Below are 9,747 nucleotides of genomic sequence, written 5' to 3'. Positions count from 1 at the left end.
CAGTATATCGATTTTTCAATCACAATGTTTTCTAATATATTTGATTAAAGTAAACCTGTAAGTAAGTAAGTAAATCTGTTAGCCTTAATGTGCAGTTGATTATAAACATGAATGTGTGATTGTTAGGGCCTCTACAAACCTATTTTAGTGATTAGCACACATTCATATATTACAATATCAAATTGTTATAATGCAATCTCTAAACCACATCCAAAAGTCTTTCATGCATTTCAAAGAAATATGTCAATTTACAGACTAATTGTAGTTTTAAATATTTACAAATGTAGCAAAAATAATTATTGACAGCCACATTGTCATCACACTGTATTGTTAGTGCTCTCTGTTGGCTGTGCTGTGTCCTACACAGTGACCACAGCTAATGCAGTGGTTTAGATCTTCAGATCAGAACAACAGCATTACAGTAGCTTTACGTCTGCCTATCAAATGCAAATCAGGGTGAATGAAGTACGCGACCACTTTAATCATCAGAAGAACAAAGCGTTTCCTCCTGCTTTTCAACATACTGTGCGGATTTGCTGATGAAGGAATTTCTTAATGACACCCATTCGTCTTCTCGTCTCCCAGCACAGCGCTCCAGACAGAGCTGGAGAATTTGCAGCCGCAGAAAATTGGGGCTGCAAAGAGAGAGACATATCTGTCTTTTAAAATTCCTGGCTGGCCTTTAGACTTGAGCGATGCGCCTTTAAAAGTTCCTCCCGTCCTTGTGTCCCTGGGAGTGTTTTTAATGAAGCAGGGAGAGTAGATGGGGAAACAGCCACTCTCTCTTTAATGTGTGTCTGCTATGAAATCTGATGTGATGTAGTTTTTCTGCAGACGAAATCCATGCAGGAAGATAATTACCGACCTGTAGCCCCCTTCTTGCTTCTCCTCATGCTGCACTAGTTTGTCATGTTGCCCCAGATCTCTGCAATTGGGTAACCCATCCTGTACTACACACACACAGGTTCTCTGAACATCACAACCTGAATGCACCAATGTCCAGCGCTACCATCAGCCTATTTCACCTCAACTCCCATCTATCTGTGTCAGTTATCCAGATGCTTCACTGGCTCTGTTTTTGTCGCACAAACAAGAGTTTGGCTGATAAGATTCCACGTCTCTTGCAACAGAAACTGTAAAATGCTGCTTCTCTGATCACAAAAAGTGAGTCACCGTTTAACCCTCATCGGTTTTGGTGGCATTTATTCATGATTTATGTGGCCTTCAAAACTAAAAGTGCTCATTAAAGGGATGCAGCACACTGAGAAAGATATAACTTGTGCAGGATTTCTCGGATTGCATGAAAATGGACGACAGTTCAGCTTTAGGTTTCTCATAGTAACAAACATGTACATCTGTTTCCAGATGAAATGCATACTTAAGCTACTCATTATTGTTTTTTTGTTGTTTTTTTCCCCCCCATTTCTCAAGAGTGTATCAAATGTGGAAAACATTTAATGTAACCTGTTACAGAATTTTCTGACATTTTTAAAATGATAACACATGAATATATGTGCCCTTGGTCAGGTTTTCTAGTGAATCCAAGCTGCATAAAATTATACTTTGATAAACTATCAAAGTAAAAGAAAAAATAACCCAGTTACTTTAACAAAGTAGTTTTTTTCTCAATGAGGGCTTTCATGGAGTTTTAATAGAAGCCAATTCTATCCAAGTGGGCTTCTAATATGAAGTAAATAGATTTTGTATGATTTTGATGGTGGAAAGGTCCTTGTTTAAACATTGCATTAAGAAATATACTGTGGAGAAAGTTCAAAGCTATTTCGCATTCTAATATTTGAAAGTGAGGGGAAAATTTCATAGAATGTAATGTTGGTTATATTCTGCAATATAGGTGTGGAATTTACTTTCTATTGCTAAAATGGTGTACAAACTGGAGACAGGGCCCCGGGTTTGAAGGACCGGCAGCCTGAGCTGGAGGTGGCAGAGATGGAGATGCTAGTTTTCATTGGGATGAATTAAAAATGAAGAGGATGTCAGAGATTAAGCTGCCAGGCAGGAAGAGAAGAGGAAGACCTCAGAGGAGATTCCGTGGCTGTGGTGAACGAGGAGATGATGATGGTTGGTGTAACAGCAGAGGAGGAAGAGGAGAGATCAGAGGTGGAGGCGGATGATCCACAGCTCAAAGAAGATTGTTACTGGAACCCAGTTGTAAACGAAGCAAACCATACGCACCATCTATTGTTATAATTTTCAACATTTCTTTTGTAATTACATACCCAAGAGATAAACACTGACGGCAGCATTGTTTTCTGGCCATCTAAATTAATGCCACAGTAGTAAACCAAAATACAGAAATCGTAGGGCTGACTGCTTAATAATGAGCTAAAATCAAAGCTCCTGACACTTGAGTTGCAGATTAGGGTGATGGTTTTTCTCTGGCTTCACATGTGAGTCCTTTCAGATTGTCACATTATTTGGAAGATTAATTTAACATGTTTACCAGTTAGTGATCAGTGATCTATGATCAGAATAATATTGTGTTAGGTACAGTTGTATTAACAACAAAACATGTAATATGAGCTTGTTTCAGTTGCATTTAGCCTAACCTCGAAATACTTAAATGACTGCCAGTCTGTTTACCAAATTATATTATATAATTTTAATGTATTCAGAGTGTGCCTACTTTGTATGTATAGAAAAGTCAGTCATATAGCTCTCTGTAACCATAGATACAGGTTACTTAACATGCCTTCCTATGCCTAAAATAATCCCTCTCTGTCAATTAATACTACAAAATAACATTGAAGGTATTACCAGACAAACAGATGCATGCATATTATAGAAAACAATGTGATTCACATTGAATAAAACATTTGATGTTGGGTTTTTTTATGGTTGTTTTTTCCAGTATAATTTAAACAATAAAGCAATCACTCAATTTAAATTCATGAATTACATTCCCTTGAAAAACTATGAAAGCTGCACATTTTAATGAATTTGTGAAACTTCCAAGGGCCAAGACAGGAAATAACAAATGGACAGCTCCATGAAAAAAGACATCACCTGAGGCAACTTTTCCGAGTGTTTCTTTATCTAATCACTTTTCACTTTTACTTCAAAACTTTTGCTATCATGTTTTTCACTTTTTAGTATTAAACAAAACAATCCTCCTTATCTTTCTTTTTCTCCTTGTATCTAAATGTGACCGTTGCTCGGTCAAAACATTTGTGGGCGTGATGGTTGGAATAGTTTCCATTCAGGCTTAGTTATCTGGAGGAGCACAACGGAAACGTACAGAGGATGCCGTGCGGTCAATTATTTGGTACCCCTGTGGTTTCAACTGGTTTCCCACGCCACAATTTAACTGTTGGTAATATACTGAAGAAAATGCTTAGATCTATGTGTTGATACATCATTTAGATTGCTGTTATCCAGCAGTCCCAGCTGAGAGTGGGCGAAGGCAAGATGTATCGTGGAAAGGTCTCAAGTCCATCACAGAGCAAACACAGAGAAACAGATGGTGAAACACATTCACATTCACCCCTACATACGACTTAGAATCACCAAATAACCTCAACAAATCTTTACTTTGACAGTTTCCACTGATTCCTCCGACAATTCATTGCTTTTAACTTTATTTATATAAAATGATCACACTGTTATTGACCACACTGTGGAAACAGATGTATGAATATCACCGTATGGAGCTTTGGCTGAATATAATTCACTTTTGTGCTGCTGTGGATGGTGCCTCTGCCATAACACTGCCACAGCCTGAATACTTGAATATAGTAGCTCTACAAGGAGACCTTATTAAATTCCTGTTCTGACAACCGGAAATGTGAGAAGCACTGGTATTCAACAGACATAACCCCTCTATAAAACTGGGGCCATAATCTTTATTCATACCGCCAACAGAGGGCAGCAAAATCAAGAATTTAGCTTCTTCTTGACATCATTTATAATAGAAAATGAAGGCTTCATTCCAATATTTTTTTCTCCATTGATTGAAATGTAAGTCATCATTAAAAACATAAAGCTACAAGACTGGATGTATTCAGAAATACTGCTGACAAAAGGTAGGAAGAACACTGCTGTGGCTAATAGCTAATCGCTAACTGGTTATAAGTGGAGGCCATCAGACATGGTGCAAAACACTGTGTTACTGTGGTGCTGATGTAACAGTTCATCTGAGCTGTCATCATCTTGTAGCAAATCCTAGTTGTGCACAGACATAATTTTGATTGATCAATCCTTAATCAAGTCTACTATTTCTAAATGCATAACTGCTAAAGGGGTTACTATTTTCAGTGGTCATTCAGAAATCCGGATATCACCTGTTCTTAAAAACAATTCATGATCGAATGACAACAAAAAGAAATCCGACTGAATTCATTTTGGCATTGTGCTCAAGTTGAAATGAAAATGAAAACAAATGTTCAAATACTGAAAATATCAGATGAAAATAGTTACTCAAAGAGTAAACTTTAAAAATCCTTAAGTACAGTGACAAAGTATTTCTGCTGTTCCATGTCTGTAGAAATTATTACTGTGGTGACATCTTTTACGAAGTCAAAAACACATTTTGAAATGTTGTTTACTACAGTTTTTTTACAGCATGCCCTGCAGGGTACTCACAAGGTCTCTGGGTTACCAAGTGCTGCTACATACATACATTATTTCATTGCTGCTGTATTGTTTTTTTTTTGTATCATTTATTTTGTTTGTGAATAGCGCTGCCCTGCTTAGAAAACTCATTGATCAAATCCTTGTTTAATTGTAAAGAAAAAGCAAGTTTTGCATTAGTTCTTGAACAACTTGCTGATGCATACTGGGAAACTGATTTCCTGATCAGAGTGATGTCCATATAATTTGACTGCATATTTTGATTTTGTTTCCACTGAAGCAGTTGTTTGACAGAAAACCAGGCTGGTTGCAGGTTTAAACCCTGAAATTTGTACATTTATTTCTGCATATATATGCAATCTACAGTAAGTATTTATTGTCACTATAGGTGGATGGCTGGGTCATAATCAGAACAGAATGTCTCTTTACTGCAAAGGAAACATAAAAAAAAAATCCTGTACACATTTCTTTCTCCTGCAAGTGTCCATCTCTGTCTGGATGATTTATGCAGTTAATTAATTTTGACCAGCTCTTGCACACAAGGGGCTAAAAGTGTTCAGTAATGACTGTATTTATACCAAAAATGTGTCCTCTCTTTGATCAATAACCCCCCGAAATGACAACAATTTGTTGATTTCATGAGTGTGTTCAGAGTGTGCTGGACTGCCAGACAGGTTTTTTAATGTTCCCATGTGACGTGTTTCCAGCCGAGCATGCATCATCCTGGACTGCAACACAAAAATCCAGAGTGCTTGTAGGATGCTATTAGACATATAGAGTATATTTGATTATTGCCTAGCAGCAGGCTTGCTACTTAAGCTATGATGGGTGTACAATAATTTGCTGTCGCTGGTACCAGAATACTTTCCTTTTTCCGAGTTGGCTATTTTTACGACTTTCAATTCTTGAGTGAACCATAACCGAAGTTTTAGACTTTTGGGCACTCAGTCTGCATGATTTGACCTTTTCTCAGCTCCGTGTTGACCTACACAAACAGACCCACATTACTTCTCAGTCAGATTTCCTGCTCATGTTAGAACAAATTAACCTTTACAATTTTTATTTGAACATGCTGTCGGTTGACAGAACATTATTCCCTTCACCTGCTGATGAGCTCTGGTTCAATGACTCAGAGTGGATTACACACCTGTGTTGGCTCAGTGTGCATAGAAAAAACCCAAAAAGAAAACATGTCGACAATTTCACATTTCTGCTGCAATGGATGTGGTTAATGTCATTATTAGGAGGTCCTTATCTCACTGAAAACCAGTGGACAAGGAGAGTAACTGTGGGGGATGCATTGATATACTAAAATACAAAAACCAACGTTTCGTCTGAAAACATTGTTTTCTGCAAGGTCTTAAAATGTGATTCAATCATTATTTTTCTGTTGAATCACAAGTTTGGATTCCTGGCCTTGTTAAAACAATACATCTCCAATTTCAGAATTTCAGCAAAATTTGTGAAAAAGGCAACAATAAACTGCATGCTAATGAAAAACAGTACAGGCAAACAACATATCAAAATCAAATGGGGAGAAAAGTGAAAACAAATCCATTATTGAAGTAGATTGAGAACAAAAAAAGAATTAAATAGAACACTCAAATTATTTAAATGTCAATACAACACAGTGGAGGGACAGTGGTGGCCAAAGCACGCTATTAGAGGGTAGCATGTTCAAATCCTATAACTAACAAGTTTAACAAGTTATCACTGTGGGTCCCTGGGTAAGCTTCAAATGTTTAGTGTTACCTTGACTTTTCACTCTTTAACTCTTCTTCACATTGACACAGAAGTGTTGCCATAGCTGCAACTCAGCAGGAGAAAACCGACAAAAAGAACGAAAAAAATAAAACAACTGCCAATGCACAAGATAATTTCTTTAGCACCACCCCACCCAGCACGCATGCACGCATGCAGTCACCCTGTTGACCAACTGCTCCTTCCGAGACACCCAAACACTGCAAGTGATGTGCGCCAAATACAGCCATATGGCGACTCTATTTACTTTTGTCTATGCTGCAGTAATGACTGGCCTGTGTGTGTGTGTGTGTGTGTGTGTGTGTGTGTGTGTGTGTGTGTGTGTGTGTGTGTGTGTGTGTGTGTGTGTGTGTGTGTGTGTGTGTGTGTGTGTGTGTGTGTGTGTGTGTGTGTGTGTGTGTGTGAGTGATAGAGGAAGAGAGGTGAATAGGAGGAAAAGGCTACATTGATAGACCTGAGAGATGAAAGAAAGAAAACAAGGTTTGACAGGAAATGGCGGAAGAGTGCGAGAAGCTGCCGGTTGGATGACTCGCCTCCTTGCTTCGCATTTCACTGTTACACCTCTGCATTGCAGCACTCCCTGCAGGAACTGAGAGGGGTGCAGTCTTTTTCACATCCCCCGTGCATCCTCGGAGGATGCGAGCGGTCTCAACCAAATCGTCCGGTCGCAGCTGTTCCTCGCATATGTTCATTATGGGAGGCTTTGATAGTGGCTGTGTTGCTCTTATTGGCCTCCCCACGTGGTGCAGTCCTCGGGCCTGACTCCTACACTTCTTGAGAGGGAGGGAGACTCATTCACAGACACCCCAGAGGAAGAGCTGGAGTATCCCACAATGCTTTGGGAATCCAAGTGAACCAGTGCTACTGTACCATAACTGCTTCTCTTTATAGTGCATCTGCAGAGTGACCTTGCAATAATCTTTTTTTTTTTTTTAATTTAACACCAGAGCTGCTGAGTCAAGAGGAGAATAAAGGTGCTTTATCAAACCTGGTTGAGAACATTATGTGCTTACAACTGGCGGCCAAATCTAAAGGGTTAGATTGGAGGGAATATGTATTTTTGTGAAAACTGTAACAAAAATGTAATCCAAACAGACCTGAGGCAAACCATTAGCATTTATCCATTAAAGATTACTCGCAGCATTTGTGTGCTTCTCTCTTTAGAGCTGGCTGCGGCGTGATTTCACCTTATGTCGGTTTCTATGGCTCACGATGCATTTCATCAGCCACAGCCGTTAAAAGCTTGACTTCATCTGAAACGTACCAACGTCATCAGGCTCTTAGAGCCACTCCAAACCTTGATGGGATGAACAGAATCTCACCAACAAACAATAGAGTTAAAGATTTTGATTTTGATTTTGGAAGTTACATTTTATTGCTGCTCATCTTTACCAGAAAAACATGATTTGACTGCAAATGGAAATATCTGACTATTCAACATAACTCACTTTAGTCAGCCAATGTTTGAGGACAGGCATATAATTAAGCACATAGCTTTTATCCAGCAGAGTGGGTAAATAGTAGCAACATGAATATTTAACTCCCATGGATACATCCATCTTCTCCGATACTGCGTTACTAATCTCAGGGTCTCAGAGCGTTGGAGCTGAGCTGAGCTCGCTGTTTGTGGAAGAAGGGTACACAGGGCAAATAAAGAGAGACACCCACTCAAATTCATAATCATACCAACGGGCAATTTAGAAAACTTGTGTTTAGATGCGTGGGAGGAAACCTGAGTACCTTGAGAAAACCCACGTATGGATGGGGAGAACATGCGAACTCTACAGGGAAAGACCCCCCCCCCCCCCCCCAAACCCAACCTGAAGGAACGCATTCATTCGTATTAACTGATTACAATAAGTACAGCACTGAATATATACAAATACTGAAAATCACCCTTAGAAATACTGAAAGCTTTTACTTTTATTTATAGTTATGTCCCTGTTAATAGTCTATCTGTTATTTTGGGATATTTGTACATGAGTGCTGTTAACTCTCACTGATTATAAACTCAAAAAACATCTTTAAAAAAAACAAACAAGCATGAAAGTGCTTGACTGATGAAAGGGAGATTGTTGTTTTATTGGTGGTTTTATTTGTGGCAGAAAGAAAGATAGTTTTGTTTTTCCTCATGTTCATGCAATCCTACTCCATGAAGACAACCCATCCATCCATCCATCCATTCATCCATCCAGAAGACGGTCCCAAAAACAGTAATCAAAAATCAAAGACCATAAATAAGTAGTCAATACGATAATAATAATACAAATAAAGAAATAAGTGACGGTAAATGCAGACCAATAAAGCAACCTAGGTTTTAAAATGAATAATAAGAAATGTAAACATAAATAAGCAAATTACTAATTATTAAATGGATAAAATGATAAATATAAAGTTTCAGTATTCAGACATGTGCAATTAATATGAGTCGGGGAGAAAATACATAGCTTCTAAAATGAAACAGCTTTCACAGTCAAATGTTGCCTTTTTTAATCTTGTTTAAAAAAAAATAATGATTACAAAAACAAACTCCTTAATCCACTTTTTCTAGGAAAGAAGAAGAGTGGTCTTCCATTTTAATAGTATCAACTTGACCAGCAGAATCATGAATGCTGTTAAGACCTGCGAAGGGGAAAGGTAGAGGGCATACACCAAAAGGGAAGTGAAGGTATCAGGGACCAGTTACTAAAGCGCTCAGTCCAGAATCTAGAGAGATGTTTTAAAAGAGGGCTACTATAGAGTTAAACTTGAGGTTCACCTGCAAGAAAAACCCTTTCCAATCATCTACAATGACATTATGTTGAATTTGTCCCCTTGGTCATATTGTTCTATTCAACATGTAGCTGTTGTAGTATATGAAGCTTCATGCACATGGCAGAGTCAAAAATATACATTAGTATTTGTTTATAATAGTTACCAAAAATACACTGGATACCTTGCATTTATGGTGTGTTGTACAATGCAAATTTCTACTGCAATAATTCAAATTATTTTCATTGAGAATGGAAACGATGAACTTGGACCAAAAGTAGATCAAGATTTCTTTCAACGGGGCATAAGAGCTCGTTGTCAATACCATCATGTTTGTACTTTTTATTGTATTTCATGTACTTGTATTTTGCCATTCATTTGCTTTTAAGAGCATTTTAGTATTATTGACACTGTAAATGTATTTTATGTACTGCTGCCAGGACACACTTGTAAGAAGAGATTGTTAATCTCAATGTGGTTCTCCTGACTAAATAAAGGCTGATAAATAATAAATAATCTTCCTCTTTAGTATGGTCTTCCTGAAACACTGAATTAGGTACATAACTCATGTACTCACCTCACATCTTTACTTCCCTGAGATCTCATTCTTTTGCCTTACATGAGTTGTTTATCTTCAAATTTCATTGA

This window comes from Blennius ocellaris (assembly GCF_963422515.1).
Source record: "Blennius ocellaris genome assembly, chromosome: 4".
Classification (NCBI taxonomy): Eukaryota; Metazoa; Chordata; class Actinopteri; order Blenniiformes; family Blenniidae; genus Blennius; species Blennius ocellaris.
Note: the sequence above shows the minus strand (reverse complement) of the source record.